Raw genomic sequence first — 16122 nt, forward strand, 5'->3', positions numbered from 1 at the left:
TTGGGGTTCTGGGGTAGCCTCTGGTGTGGCTGATTTATTCATTGAGTCTTTTATTATATTGTTGAGTGTCTCATTTTGAACTTGTAATTCTCTAAGGCCATGACTTAGCTGATCCACCCTCTGGGAGAGAGTGTAAACAATTTTAGGTAATTCCGCTGGATCCATTTTTATGGGCTTCAGTATTATGTATATGTAACGAGCTGGTTGTGGTTGTGGATCTCAACTGCGGAAAATATATGATTGTATGCCTTACTTTAAGATACAATGAGGAAGTTACAATGTATCTGTCTGTATGGCAGTTGAAAGTTACTATTTGATTTAAATTCCTGATCAGTATTTCTGAATCAGGTTGCACAGCAGTTGTTAAACAAACGCACCGTGGATGGGATACACTTTTCCTTATAGTCACTGAGCACACAGGAGGAGCGTTAGGTGAGTACAGATGCAGCAGGCTGTTAGTCAATTGAAGTGTGATACACGCTGGTAGCTGTGCTGTTTGTGAGAGCTGACAGGCAGATGGGTGGAGCAGGTATTAAGTGCTGTGCTGTAGTGTTACTCACAAAAGTTCAGTCTGAAGTTTATCACGCTACTCCTGAAGCGTGTGAAGAGGAATATGAGGAGGTATCCTGTGAGTGTGGTCCAATGTAAGTTAAGCGTCTGTACAAAGTTATAAAGTTCACAACTTATATCGGATGAGACTGCAGTTGTGGTTTGGAAAACACTTGATCTGCCAGAGGCAATTAAGCAGGAAAATAATGCAGCAGCGGTGTATGTTAATCCAAATTAGGAAATGTTCAAACTTAGCATATAAGTCTCTTTCAGTTGCTCAAGTAGGCTCCGTATTAGAAAAGGTTTAAATACCTTCAGATAGTTAGACTTGAACAGAGAGAGGTAAATCCCTGCAGCAGGTCTGTGAAGCTGTATGCTAAACTGGAAACAATACTGAAGCAGGGAGGGAGGCGTGTCCAGGCTTTAAATAACCTTGCTAGGTGTGAGCACAGGTAAAATTAAAGGGACAGAAAGGAATAAGGAAATCCATGACAATATGTTAACTTAACTGGAGATGTGCCTGTCAGGGCCTTATGGGGAAAATTATTAAGGGAGACTGTAGGGAGTTTGTGACTTCAATAGGGAGCGACTTTAAAATCTGGGGGCCTGGGTGAAAAGAAATGTATCCTATGGCTGCACACTTTTGTACTCACATTGGGTACTTACTATAACAATCGACAACCTAAAATCAAAGCCGTTTAATGACAGAGGGAGGGCCAGGCTCTGAATATAGCCAATGCTTAAATGCTGGGGCATGTGACACCTAGGCTACGGATTAGTGAATGGTCAGAGTATGGCGTCGCTGTAGTTAAACTGTGATCCCTTGTAGAACTGTAAAAGACCCCTCCTGGCGTCACTCACATAATACATATGTGCACAAGCAATAACAACCCCAGATCCACCCGCCCCCCGATGTGACAATGCCTAAACAACAAACAAGAAACAATCAACAGTACTTTAGAACAGTGCTTATGTGCGGTATTATTACGTTATACAGTACACCAAACCGGCCCATGTCAAGCAGCAGGCCCCTCATCCAGTGTCAAAACATAAGCGTTTCCAGTCCAGCACTGTCTCGTAACAAAAATCATGCCGTGTTTTTTTGTGGCTGGGACTCAGTCTCCCGGGTAAACAAATAGAAAGTCCGGTAGCTAACAGTCTCTCAGCAAGTGGTTTTATGTCTCCGTCATTTGGTTGAGTTGCGGAACGTGAAAATGACCGAGATCTTGTACCAGCAACAGTCCACAGTGAGAGGGTGCTTCTGTTTTCCCCCAGGATAGATTCATCCCATGAGACAGGATAGTGAGCATAGGAACTGAGTCCGCTGGGTGCCGGTTCAGTAGATCAGGCTGAGGTTTCCCGTAGTGCTTTCATCTTTAAGGAGGGGCTCATTATCATTAGGCTTAGTTGGGGGGGTATGTGTGCAAGGGGCCTCCTCATTTAGGGATGTCTGTAGAAAGCGATGTTCCCCACCAAACATATCACTGTCCTTTCCTTTATAGTAGGCATGTTGCAGGCTTTCAACATTATGTACAGCGACTATACCAGAACGTTGTTTTATGTTCAGCTCCTCTGGTGTAGTGTCAGGCACTCCAGTTTGATATCCTGTGTCCTCCTCTATCTCTTGTATTCTGCGTGCTAAGTAGTCGTAGGGTGCAGATTCCATAAGCCGGTGCATGAGGCATGCAAGTTTTACCGGTATACCCTCCAAGAGCTCTAGATTGCCTTCCCCCGACATGTGTTATTTCTTGACCCTTCTTAAGGCCCTGACAGAGTAGAAGAATGCTTAATAGTATGTCAATGTTCAGTCCAGTATTATAGATTGTAGAGACTCAGTAAGTCTGATTGCTCTGACAGCACTGATCACCCGGCTCTACCCGGGGGGGAGGTGTTTGCCTAGAAAAGAAAGGCCGCCGCCATAGGCCCATAGACACCGATCTGGGCCTCCAGTGTCATGAAAACAGCTGAAAATGGAAAAAATATGATGCCACAATGGCCAGTACTGTGGAATGTTTAGATGATTTGTTCCAATTCTGCTGTTTAAGGTTAATAATCGGCGGATTATTAATGATTCCTCTGGGGCCCACAGAAAATGCGTCCTATCCAGAACACAGCTCGGACACGCCCCCATAATCAAAGATTTTTAACACATTTGTGTCATACTCTGCAAGGGAGCAGGTTCAGGAGTTGAGAGCTGTTGTGCAAAGGTGTCAGGTTCTGGGGTTAAAATTGTGTTTTGTATGCGTGAGTCTTTCCTTTTAGGCATAATTAAACAGGTACAAGGTTTTAGGAAATAAAGGTGATGGTTTTATTGATAGGATAATTAGCAATACAGAGGTATGCAAACTAGATAAGGCAAAGTCTATAGGCTGTAGTATCAGGCAGGAATAAAGATCTTTGTAATAACAGGCAGGATACTTGCATATGCTGTAAACTGGAACTATAGGCTGTAGACTGGACAGGAATGCAGATCTTTGTTACTACAGAGTTCCAGTCTACAGCATATGCAAGTATCCTGCCTATTATTACAAAGATCTGCATTCCTGTCTGTTACTACAGAGTTCCTGTCTACAGCATATGCAAGTATCCTGCCTGTTATTACAGACAGGAATGCAGATCTTTGTAATAATAGGCAGGATACTTGCATATGCTGTAGACTGGAACTCTGTAATAACAGACAGGAATGCAGATCTTTGTAATAACAGACAGGATACTTGCATATGCTGTAGACTGCCTATTATTACAAAGATCTGCATTCCTGTCTGTTACAACAGAGTTCCTGTCTACAGCATATGCAAGTATCCTGCCTGTTATTACAGACAGGAATGCAGATCTTTGCAATAATAGGCAGGATACTTGCATATGCTGTAGACTGGAACTCTGTAGTAACAGACAGGAATGCAGATCTTTGTAATAACAGGCAGGATAATTGCATATGCTGTAGACAGGAACTCTGTAGTAACAGACAGGAAGACATATCTTTGTAATAACAGGCAGGATACTTGCATATGCTGTAGACTGGAACTATAGGCTGTAGACTGGAACTCTGTAGTAACAGACCAGAATGCAGATCTTTGTAATAACAGGCAGGATACCTGCATATGCTGTAGCCCGGAACTATAGGCTGTAGACTGTAACTCTGTAGTAACAGACAGGAAGGCAGATCTTTGTAATAACAGGCAGGATACTTGCATATGCTGTCGACTGGAACTCTGAGGCAGTCCTTAGGAAATATCAGGGGATTAACCAAGATCAATTGCCAGGAAATCAGTCCAGAAATGGAACACAGTGCCAATGGAAAATCAGGAAGAGCAGTTTGTAAATGAAGCAGAAATCAGGCACCAGGAAATCCAACAAATCTGTATTTCACTCAGGAAACAGGACCAGAGGGTCTGTCAGAGTATAACACTCAATGTCAAGGCCCAGAACTGAAAGCAAACCTCCCAGACATAGCAGGCTGCTGATTATACAATTTGTTTCTATAGAGGGTTAAAGTTAATACAAAGATTCTACACTCAGACTCTTAGCTAATCCCAAATGGTGATGTAACCTCAAAAACACTATCACCGAAGTTTAGAAGAGAAGAAAAAGTGATTGGGATAGCGCTACGCAGCTGCGAGTCTTATAAAGTGAAATACATATATATTAGTTTGGATCTATTTTTATCTGAATATGAAGGTGTCCCTGTTTTGGGTTGTTCAATTATGGGATTACTATTTTGATATATAAGGATCCCCGGTTTATTTTAATCATATAGCCTGGATGAGTAATTTCTATATTTTATGTCCTATGTTTTTTATATATATGTATCTTATAGATATTATTATAAAATATGATGTAAAAGAAGAGAGAGGAGCAAGTGCTTTAAGATATATGTATTTTATTCCTATACAGATAAGGTTCTTATCGTATAATAGTTAACAATAAAATCTAACACATAGATGCCGGCATCTAGATTTAAAACCACATTAAAACAGTTTTTTATTTGAAATTTATACTTGTTATATTCTATCAGTATTACTGCTGGTTTTGGACTATAACCGTGGTTTTATGAAAGCAGCTCTGATTGGCAACATCTGATAAAAAACAAAAAGTTTCTATTCCTTGACATACATGTATCGTATATTTTGTTTGTTACAATTACAGTTTTTCAGTGCAGATCTAGTTTTACAATATATTAGCTAGATGAGTGTGAATACCACGTATTTTTACTTAGACATTGATATTCCAGGTCTACGGTGGTTTGTCACAGCGGTAAATGGTAGTAAGTGGATTTATCTGTCATATATACGTGTATAAGCAGATTGTCTCTTGTTATAAAAACCTTTTTATATTGTCCATATTCTGGATCTCCTCCGTTAAAGTTGTGACCGGCCGGTCCTTTGGTGAAGTAGTTCCGTATGTTCTCCTTTGTTTTCTTTTTTTGGGTTAAAATCCGGGTTCTTCAGGTATTTCCTGATCCAATTGTGGATTTTCTCCTTGTGTCTGTGTAGCCCTTAAGCCAGGTGATTGAGGCTGGAGCGGTTACTGGATCCTTGGATAGGAATTACACATATGGAGTCTGTCCCTAGAAAGTGGGATATGGCTCGATGTACCTATCCTAGCCAGCCCGAACACGAGAAAGACCTCTCACCTGCTGGGTTCTGTGTTTAGATATCCTGTGACTGTCAGCAATCTCTACGCGTTTCAGCCTGGGGCCTTTATCAAGATGCTTGTGTGCTGTGCAGTCTGGATTTAAATATCGTGTCCATCTTCCTGATTGGATCTTGTTCTTGACCAATCCCTATTGTTTATTTGTTGTTCCTCCTCCTGGAAGGTTGTCTCTTATTCCTCTCTTTGTGTTGTTAATATAAGGTTATCTATCCTTTATACATCCTGACCTGTTGTTATTATATTTCAAACTTATTAGTTCATCTGTGAACGCATAAGGGTTGTTGTGTATCGTTTCTTATGATAAAAGTAAAAATAGAGATAAAGATGAAAATAAGAATAGAAATAGAAATAAAAACACAGTTCTCAAGCCTATGCTCCACTCTTCCTTAAGTGTTTTTTTGGGGGGGACCTTTATTCTTTATCAACTTATATCGTTTGTTTGTTTATATTCCTATGTTTTAAGTGGAAATAAATCATATTGTGGTCTCAATCGTGTATTATTGTGTTCTCGCTTTAATTTGCAAGAGGTAATAGTCCTGATCAGTGTTTTATGTGTCAAGTGTTAGTTTATAAATCTTATACAGATGCACACAAGCATCTTGATAAAGGCCCCAGGCTGAAACGCGTAGAGATTGCTGACAGTCACAGGATATCTAAACACAGAACCCAGCAGGTGAGAGGTCTTTCTCGTGTTCGGGCTGGCTAGGATAGGTACATCGAGCCATATCCCACTTTCTAGGGACAGACTCCATATGTGTAATTCCTATCCAAGGATCCAGTAACCGCTCCAGCCTCAATCACCTGGCTTAAGGGCTACACAGACACAAGGAGAAAATCCACAATTGGATCAGGAAATACCTGAAGAACCCGGATTTTAACCCAAAAAAAGAAAACAAAGGAGAACATACGGAACTACTTCACCAAAGGACCGGCCGGTCACAACTTTAACGGAGGAGATCCAGAATATGGACAATATAAAAAGGTTTTTATAACAAGAGACAATCTGCTTATACACGTATATATGACAGATAAATCCACTTACTACCATTTACCGCTGTGACAAACCACCGTAGACCTGGAATATCAATGTCTAAGTAAAAATACGTGGTATTCACACTCATCTAGCTAATATATTGTAAAACTAGATCTGCACTGAAAAACTGTAATTGTAACAAACAAAATATACGATACATGTATGTCAAGGAATAGAAACTTTTTGTTTTTTATCAGATGTTGCCAATCAGAGCTGCTTTCATAAAACCACGGTTATAGTCCAAAACCAGCAGTAATACTGATAGAATATAACAAGTATAAATTTCAAATAAAAAACTGTTTTAATGTGGTTTTAAATCTAGATGCCGGCATCTATGTGTTAGATTTTATTGTTAACTATTATACGATAAGAACCTTATCTGTATAGGAATAAAATACATATATCTTAAAGCACTTGCTCCTCTCTCTTCTTTTACATCATATTTTATAATAATATCTATAAGATACATATATATAAAAAACATAGGACATAAAATATAGAAATTACTCTATCATCCAGGCTATATGATTAAAATAAACCGGGGATCCTTATATATCAAAATAGTAATCCCATAATTGAACAACCCAAAACAGGGACACCTTCATATTCAGATAAAAATAGATCCAAACTAATATATATGTATTTCACTTTATAAGACTCGCAGCTGCGTAGCGCTATCCCAATCACTTTTTCTTCTCTTCTATACAATTTGTTTCAGCTGGTAAGCAGTTGGAGCCAGAGAACCAAAGTTGCAGCAAACAGAAAACTTAATATTCTTAATCGGTGCTCAAACTATCTGGTGGCAAAGTGATAAAACAACAGACTGGGGAGGAACAGCAGCAGAAATAGAGACAGGTCCCAGGTTCAATTCTAGGCTGGATCATGACAATTTGTTTGTTTTGAATTTCGAATGTTTGTACAACATTCTAACATTTGTTTATTATAATAGTATTTCTAATGCTTTCTTTAAATGTAATATTTGATTCAAATGTTTCTAATAATTCTATTCGAACTATGCAATATTCAAAATCGAAAAATTGGAATTTATATATTTGTAATATTATTTCTAATACTTTCTTTAAATGTAATATTCTAATTATGCAATAATCGAAATAGAAACATTTGAATGTATATATGTGTATCTATTATGTATCAATTAATTAATTTCCCTACCACATGAACTATTGAATTTCTGAATAGTATTTGTTAACTCGAAATTTAGAATGTGGACAGTCGATTTATTATGGACATTCGAAATCAAAAGTGACACTCGAAAACTGTAAATAACATTTGATTATAGAAATTTGAAGAAAATTTGTTCTTCTTATGTCAAGGCATTTTGGAAACAGGAAATACAAAGAATTTGCACATTATGTTATCCCTTCACCTAACCTACCTTATAATCTTTATCTCCCTTATATCTCCATCTCTCTTTATCATTCTATCCTTCTGTCATGCACTCTGTATGTCATCTTACCTCTATTAACCTACTCTTTCCTCATCTGCTAATTAGCTTCTACCTTCTCTGCCCTACACCTTTTCCCCGTCATTGCTTCATTCTTTCCCCACCTGCCTTACATTTTGCCTTAATTTCTCCCTCATTTATCTTTTTTTTATTCATCCCTAATATTTCCTTCATATTCTCTTATTTGTCTTTATATCTATCAATCCTATTTTCAGTTATTAAACTATTTTACACTTATCTTTATGTTTGTCCTTTATTATTAGTAAAAATAGTCATCCATGGGCAATATAAATATAAGTTAAGCTATTAGAACAAAAGATATGCAATTGTAAGCAATAAAACTGTTCTTCAATTTGAGTTGCTAAATTGTAAACTTACAGTATTTTAAAGCTATATATGATAAAGTTTTCCTAACCTCATTGCATTTCACATCAAAGTCTCTATCTTCACTAAAATGAAGGGAACATTATTTTATCTCCTTCAATGAATGAATTTTATTATACCTGAAGGTTGAAAATGGTATCCTGTCCAGTGTAAATTAGCCTTGTGCCACTGTTACATATACTGCCTGCCTTTTATGACAGAGTTCCATTTGATATAGCTAAAACGTACAGTGGAATGAGAGACAAATTAATTGGCTTAAATAATAAAACACTAATGAAGCACTGCCAAAGTTGGAGATGCTTGCTGATAAAAGCAGCTCAATTATTGCATCTCTCAAGTGAATAACCAAAGGACTTGTCTGTATGGATTTTTTCATCAGATAGTCAGGTCAAAATAATATAATGAAAGTGTTATTTGTGACAAACTATTTCATATTATCAGTGTTTCTGGTTTTTGCAGAAAAAAAATTCAGGTTATATTAGAGAACAGTGTGAAACACAAGTAAATTTTCAAATGGCTCCATTTCAGTAAAATAAGGTAGCTTGTATGGCTGATTCTTTTATTTGTTATCAATACAAAAAAGTAAACTCCTCATAGCTGCAAATTAAAAGATGTAAACTCAACATATTTAACAAACCTGGAATATCCCTTCTGTATTTGCTCATGTTGAATACATTTATCTACTAGGTAGTACACCAGATAATTAAGCATTTACTTTAAAGTTTCAGTATATTGTGTATGTATATGAATTTTACTATAGATCCAAATAAATAAACAAAAGTGAAATAACAACAAGAAATTAAATGTATGGTGGGGGACACTTAATTTGTGAGAGCTTCGGATCTAAGAGCAGTGTTTCTCAACTGTGGTCCACAAGTACCCCAACAAGCCAGGTTTTCATTATAGCTGAACTAGTGCACAGGTGAAAAAATCATCTTATTGGTGAGAGCAGGTTAGTAACCATGGTGTTACCGATCAGCTGATTATTTCACCTGTGCACTGGTTCAACTATAAAGAAAACCTGGCCTGTTGAGGGTACTTGAGGACCGCAGTTGAGAAACACTGATCTAGAGTAGACAACACTAAGATATAACAAGATAGAGGATAGTTTACTGCGGTGTATTGAGGAAGTCCACAAAAGTCACCATAGACCCTATGGGGCTGATTTAACAAGGGCCAAATGGCCCCTGATCCCCCTGTTTCCGTGCGAGCCTTCGGGCTTGCTGGAAACAGCAGTTAAGTAACAGCAGTTTCTGAGGCGGCGGACAGCAATCAACCCGGGGGGGGGGGGCGGCATTGCGCAAGCAGTTCACCAGAACTGCTTGTGCAATGTTAAATGCCGACAGCGCATGCTGTCCGCATTTAGCGATGTCGGGCGGACATGATTGCTAAAGCGGATCATGTCTGCCAGACATTTGATAAATCGGCCCCTATGTCTCAGTTGGGATATTTTAGTGGATTTAAGAGGTTATGTTATAAGGTTACCTAAAGAGATGTGTTTGTTTTTAGAAATTTCAGGTTTTTTTTGTTTGATTACTAATATAAAATGGAATGTTTATTTTTGATCCATTCTATTAAATATGTAACTTTCTCTTTTATTTTTTTGTTTTTTACATACACTATCCTACTGTCTACCAAGCTTTGACGTCAAAGAAAGGTTCAATTTTTGTTCATTAGCAAATTTTAAATTACTTTTTTATACTAAGATAAGTTAAAGTATTTGAAAGGAAATTGGAAAGCTGCTCTGTATGCTAATTTGTACCCTGGCATGTTAATGTATGGCATAATCATAGTAAAGCAGTACTGATGACATGACTCATATATTTAGCAACTCAGGAATAGATCCTTTTTGTAGATTCCTTAAAAGTGAACTCTCTCACTTCTGGTGCATGGGTCACAGAGCAGCAGCAAGAACTTGGAGCTCTGTGCTATCTGCATAAAAAAATAAATTTCTTTCATACAGGTGGTGAGAGTCCACAATACATTATTCCTGGGAATTATTTTTCCCTACCACTAGGAGGAGGCAAAGATTCCCAAACCCCAGGAGCTCTATAAAACCCCTCCCACCTCACATGCACCTTAGTCTTTACGTTGCCTCTGCTGGAAGTGGTTTAAGAATGAAGATGTGCATTTAATTCTTCAGAGAGAGGGGTTCTCAGTTTATGTTGATGCCCGGGTTCCCCTCAGAGTACAGTGCTTGTCAGAGGGATGAATATGGGGTATGGTTTATGGCTCCTTTTTCACTTCATGGGAAATCTGTCACAGGCCTTCCATAATTCGTTGCAGGTACTTGTCTTTTGCCTTCTTCTATGGATTGGATCATAATTAGCCTTATTATAGGCATTTTAGTATATATACATATATATATATATATATATATATATATATATATATATATATATATATATATATATATATATATATATATATATATTTATAGTGTGTGTATATATGGCCCTGTGACATAATCATTACATTATTCCTCTTGCTGTTGGGGTGTTTTGGCGTGCTTAGTTTAAATGTCACATGCCGGCTTCATGTTTACGTGCATCGGGTTTAACGTACGTTGGACCACGCACATCTATACAGTTCTGTTTTTCTTTTTTTTGTGCTTCAGATAGGTTACACATGTAGGTCCTGGCATATGTTGGGTTTGGAATGCTTAATTCACTTATAACCATCAGTGTTTTTGTGCATGTTATCTAAGTCTGCTGAAGGTTACCTAGTATTCTGATGTAAAGTTATATGGCCTCTGTTTTGTTTTTCAGTTCGGCTTAGCACTTATTTTACATGTAAGTTTAGGAGGGGATAAGTTACCATTTCTCAAGTGCTTTTTTAGGGGTTATAGTGTTTTTTTTATTGTGCTGCTTTGTCTGGTGGTATACTGGAGCTATCTAATTCTGTCCCTAAATCTACCCTAGAAACTAAGTTTTCTTAAAACTTTTCTACCATAATTAAGTGTGTTTATTGTAAACAAACTGATGTTTTTTCTCCAGTTTATTTATGTGACTCATGTTTGCATAGGCTATTGCAATCAGACCAACCTAATGCTGGCTTCTTTGGTTATTACTGCTCTTTCTGTTTGATCATTACTGGAGAATGCTACTGATGTTTATCCCAGTGTAAAACATTTCATTATAACTGCTGTTTCTGAAGCAGTGGCTGCTCTCCCACCTTCAGATAAGTTTAAAAGGTCTGGATGCCTAGTACTAACTGGAACAGATCAAAGCAGGCTGAGAGATCTATCCCTACTACCACATCTGTATGAAGGTGCGACCACTGAGGTTCTGGTAAAGGGGGAGGTTAAGCCTTTTTCTGGAGGCTTGGTTTCAGTGTGTTCCAGATCACTGGGTTCTGAATATAGTTTCCCAGGGTAATCGGATACATTTCAGAACAAGACCTTCCAGAGAAAGGGTTTTTCTGTCCAATGTTTAAAGGAATCCTGTAAAGGCTTCAGCTTTTTTATAATCAGTTTCAGATCTAGAAACTATGGGAGTGATTGTTCTGGTTACTTTACAGGAACAGGGGATGGGATTTTGTTCCCAAAAAGAAAGATCATTTCAGACCTTTCCTGGATTTGAAAGTTCTGAACAAGTTTGTAAGAATTCCTTCTTTCAAAATGTAAAAGATTCAGAATGTTTTGTCTTTTATTCAGAAAGGTCAGTTTATGGCCACAATTAATATAAAATATGCTTATCTTCATGTTCCAATAGACAGGGGACATAACCAGTTTCTGAGGTTTTCCTTTCTAGATAAGCATTTTTAGTTTATTGTTTTACCACTACCTTAGTAAGATTCTGGGGTCTCTCTTATCTGTGATAAGAGCTCAGGGTATTTCAGCAAGTTTGGAAAGTAAACAATCCAAGAAGTTCTCTCTTTCCAGAATTATTTTTCTGGGTGTAATAACTCCATGATACTTTCTTTGTCAGAAAAGAGAAGGATGAAGTTTCTATCAGCTTCTGTAAATCTTCCTCATCCTTCTGTAGCTCTTTGTATGGAGGTTTTAGGTCTGATGATTAACAGTCTCAGATGCAGTACAGTCTGCTCAGCTTCACATGAGGCCTCTTCACCTTTGTATGTTAAAATATATGTATATTGATACCCCCTTACTGATATTATCTCCATACAACAGTTCCTAAAGAATCTAGATCTGCAAAAATTATCTAGAAAGATCATATACCCTAGAAGAGGTCAAACTTGGTGTAAAATCTCTTAAGAGCCAAAAAGCCCCTGGACCTGATGGTTTTCCAGCCACCTTCTATAAAACATTTGCCTCGGAATTACTACTTATACTGCTGAGACTCTTTAGTGAAACAGCTGAAACGGGTGTTCTTGCAAACGAGTTCCTGGAAGCTAGCATTCTCACAATCCCCAAAGAAGGAAAGGATTTCATGTTGTGTGAAAGCTATAGACCAATTTCATTAATAAACCTAAATGTTTAAGTCTATGCTAAAATTCTAGCGATTAGTTACTCATATACCTACGATAGTAAATCTGGATCAGGTGGGGTTCATTGGTGGCTGACAGATACCTGATAACACACGTAGGCTCCTGAATATTTTTATGGAATCAGCTGGCATATCTATCCCCCTACTTTCGCTCTCCCTCAATGCTGAAATATAGATAGGGTCTATATGTTTCAGACCCTGTTGGCCTTTGGTGTCCAATCCTCATTCTGCACTGCCATATGATCCTTCTATCTATCTATCTATCTATCTATCTATCTATCTCTCTATCTATCTATCTATCTATCTATCTATCTATCTATCTATCTATCTATCTATCTATTGGGTACTTATAGAGCGCAAATTAATCACCCGTGAGGGTCTCAAGGTTTATATGGTAACCCAACAGCTGTAGTTAAAGGGGTAGGATTTTGCTCCCCCAAGATTTTGATCACTAACGGAACTCGTCAGGGAAGCCTGTTGTCCCTGACCTTATTTGCTTTAGTCATAGAGCCTCTGACTGCAGCAATAAGAAAATCTAGGAACATTCATGGACTTATCATGCATGACATGACAAAAAAAGCCCTCTTTGCTGATGATCTGACCGTTTTCCTCACAGACCTCCTTACATCTCTACCCCCTCTTATGGACCTGTTAAGAAAATTTGGCGCCCTTTCCCACTATAAGATCAATGTTATGAAAAACAAAGCTTACTCCATAGGTATCCCGCCCAACGAACAAAAGCAACTCCAGAGAACCTTCTCTTTTAAATGGTCAACAAAAGGCCTTAGACGCCTAGGTGTCTTTCTATCCCATGATAAATCAATAACCCTGACAGATAACTATAACCCTCTACTTAAATCAAAAGGCCAACTTTTAGGATCAAAGAAGTCTCATGGTTGGGTAGAGTCGCGGCTTTTAAAATGATGCTCTTGCCGAAATTAATTAATTTATTCCGCTCATTACCCATTCCGATCCCTTTGACCAATATTTTAAAATTCCAAGCAATGTTTAATACATATGTATGGGAAAGCAAGAGACCTAGAGTTGCAGCCCATATCCTACAGTCTCCTTTAGACAGTGGAGGGATAGGACTACCGAAGTCAGGAATTATTATGAAGCAGCCATGATCTCACATGCGTCTGCCTGGGATGGCAATCTTCCCCCAGCTAGGTGGCGGGACCTTGATCAGGCTTCACTACTGGCTCATGTTGATCTAGAGGATCTCTTATGAATCCCATCGCATTGTAAATATAGGCCAGTTATCTCAAATATCCTTGTTAAAGGATTCCAAGAAACATGGCTCAAACTGAGACATAACCCATCAATCTCCCCCCATCCTTCACTGATCCACTCCATAGGGGGTCTACTACATAGCCTCCCAAACATGCACCTAAGTAGCTGGAAAAGCACTTCCTTAAGCAAGGTATCTGACTTCTACTCGAAAGGATAACTTTTTCACCAAACAGACCTGACCAATTTACTCGAGATCTCTCCGAAATTACAATTTGACTTACTTAAACTATGATCCCTTATGAAATCTTTGGTATTCCTGAAAGGTCAGCTCCGTAGCCCTACTCCATGGGAGACTAGATTGACAGCTGTACTTCAGTTGTATAAACCACTCTTGTCACATTATAAATGTCTCATACAAGATACCCTTTCTGTAAAAACTAATCACATCACCTCCTGGGAGAGGGAATGAAGACAGGAGTTCACTCCTGAACAGTGGACACAGGAAATAGTTGTTACCATGTCAGCTATACATTGTGTAACCATGTATGAATTATATTATAAATTGTTAACCAGATGGCATCTGGTCCCTACCAAATTGCAAAAAAATCTACCCTTCCCACTTTGCTGGACGAACTGGGGAGAACCGGGGACCCCCCTCCATGTTTGGTGGACTTTCCCCCTACTACGACCCTTCTGGGACAAAACATGACAACTATGTTCCAAACTAGATCTTCTGACCCCCACACAACTGAGTACAGTGCTTCTACACTTACGACCCTACCCAGACACCAACAATTTCTATTAATCTACATCCTGAATTCAACCAAACTCATGATTGCAAGGAACTGGAAAAAATCAACCCCCCAAAATGGCAGGGAGTGGTGGATAACTTAAACTACCTCAAATCAATGGAGGAGGGAATCTTTAGAACCAACAATGAAATATCCATGCATTGTCTTGTCTGGGAACCATGGGAATCCCTCCAACGCTCTCCCTCCTATTAATCTGTTATGGGCCTGTATAGTTGGGATAGCTCATCTGGACTCGCTGACCTAAAGATAGTCTACCTACCTCCCCCACAAGCTTCCCCCCACCTTTAAACCCACTCCTAGGATGTTGTGATGCAAAATGGGGAGGATTGCCCCTTAAGCAGACCTCTACCTTAGTAAGATACTGATGACAGACCACAATGCACAAGTAAATACCTTTTATTATTATACAACTAGACACATTAAGATTGTTACGCTAAGTTGATCTACATTCACCATCTTTTAGATGGAGTTGTCTGGAGGACCATAGGGATATCCATGGCCTTCACACTATATTAATAATGTATATTATTTGATATTTGTTAAGCTGTGCTATGTATGAAATATGAGGACGTTGTATTTATCTGTACTCTCAAGGATATGGACATTCTATTTCCCATCAACCACCTGGATCTGGAACATTCATTAAAGGCTTTAATTTATAGAGAGACATTGGCCTGACCGGTCGCTCTAGAACTTCAAGTACTTATACTCTTTCGCATGTATTGTTCTAACACCTGATATTTATGCAAATCTTGGATGTACTATGTCATTACTTTTTCCTCAGTAAAAAAAAATCTTTAAAATAAAATTAAAAATATTTGTATATGGATCAATCATTGGTCCATTGTTTTGGGGGCATCTTTTGTGTGTCCAAATTGGACTGTGATCTGAACAGATGCATGTCTTTAAGGTTAGGGTGCAGTCTGGATGTCCCAGAGCGCACAGGAAGTTTGGTTACTTTGGGTGGTGAAGTTGTCCTTAAATATTCTGGAACTTTGTGCACCTTTGAGTACCCTTCAATTCTGGCCTCTATTAAAAAAATGTATATCTGCATTTCCAGTCACAATGATTATAATTTGGATGTGGTCAGAGCTTTGAAGTTCTATTTGCAGGTTACTAAGGATTTTAGACAATCTTCTAGCTTGTTTATTCATATTTCAGCTTAGAATTGGTAAGTAAAACCACTCTTTCAATGTCACTTAGGGAAGAGCAGGTTAGGTTACGCCACAGAGGTTACATCACCCCTCTCTGACTTTCTAAGTGTGGTAAATGTAGTCTGGAGGATCCAGACTTTTTTCATTATTTTATATCTTGCCCCCTAATTAAACATTTTTGATGTAAAGTAAAAAAAATTGGATTGATGAGACTTTTGATATTGACACTTGTATGAGTGCTTTACAGATTTGCTTTTTGGCCTGGGACAAATCACTTTTCATACTCCATAGTAATCTTTCAATAAAGGGACATAAATCAAGTTGGGATAGAGACAAAATATAATAATATGTACTTTAATTACTTTACCTGCAAATTTATACTGCAGTGCCT

Source organism: Bombina bombina, chromosome 3 (genome assembly GCF_027579735.1).
Source record: "Bombina bombina isolate aBomBom1 chromosome 3, aBomBom1.pri, whole genome shotgun sequence".
Classification (NCBI taxonomy): Eukaryota; Metazoa; Chordata; class Amphibia; order Anura; family Bombinatoridae; genus Bombina; species Bombina bombina.